The sequence below is a fragment of the Alligator sinensis genome, unplaced genomic scaffold (assembly GCF_000455745.1).
Source record: "Alligator sinensis unplaced genomic scaffold, ASM45574v1 scaffold1729_1, whole genome shotgun sequence".
Lineage (NCBI taxonomy): Eukaryota > Metazoa > Chordata > Crocodylia > Alligatoridae > Alligator > Alligator sinensis.
In genome coordinates, this window is record NW_005843981.1 from 11137 (window position 1) to 11664 (window position 528).

Consider the following 528-nt stretch of genomic DNA (forward strand, 5'->3'; position numbering starts at 1 on the left):
GCTCCCTAATGACTGCCACCCACCAACTGCAACAAAAGAAAAAGGAAGGGGAAGACCCTGAGCAATGCAGAACGGGCAGTGCAGCTAAACTCAAGCATTATTCCTAGCTGAAATGACAGCCGTAGAAAGGCCAACTTACAAACAATGATGTATCAGGGATGTGATGACCAAAGCCCTCTGCTTCTGGTCACAACTTGGGTCCCAGCTCTTCTTCTCTGTCCCTTGCTCCATGGAGTCCCTGTACACTGCTCTGCTGCCCAGCCCCTCTCCAGCTAGCTGAAATGACAGCCGTAGAAAGGCCAACTTACAAACAATGATGTATCAGGGATGTGATGACCAAAGCCCTCTGCTTCTGGTCACAACTTGGGTCCCAGCTCTTCTTCTCTGTCCCTTGCTCCATGGAGTCCCTGTACACTGCTCTGCTGCCCAGCCCCTCTCCAGCCCCCTTCTCCTCGAAGCACTTACTGAAACTGGGGAAGCCAGCCCTTGTTTTGGGGAAGAGTGTCACTTCCCATCAATTCTGGAAAA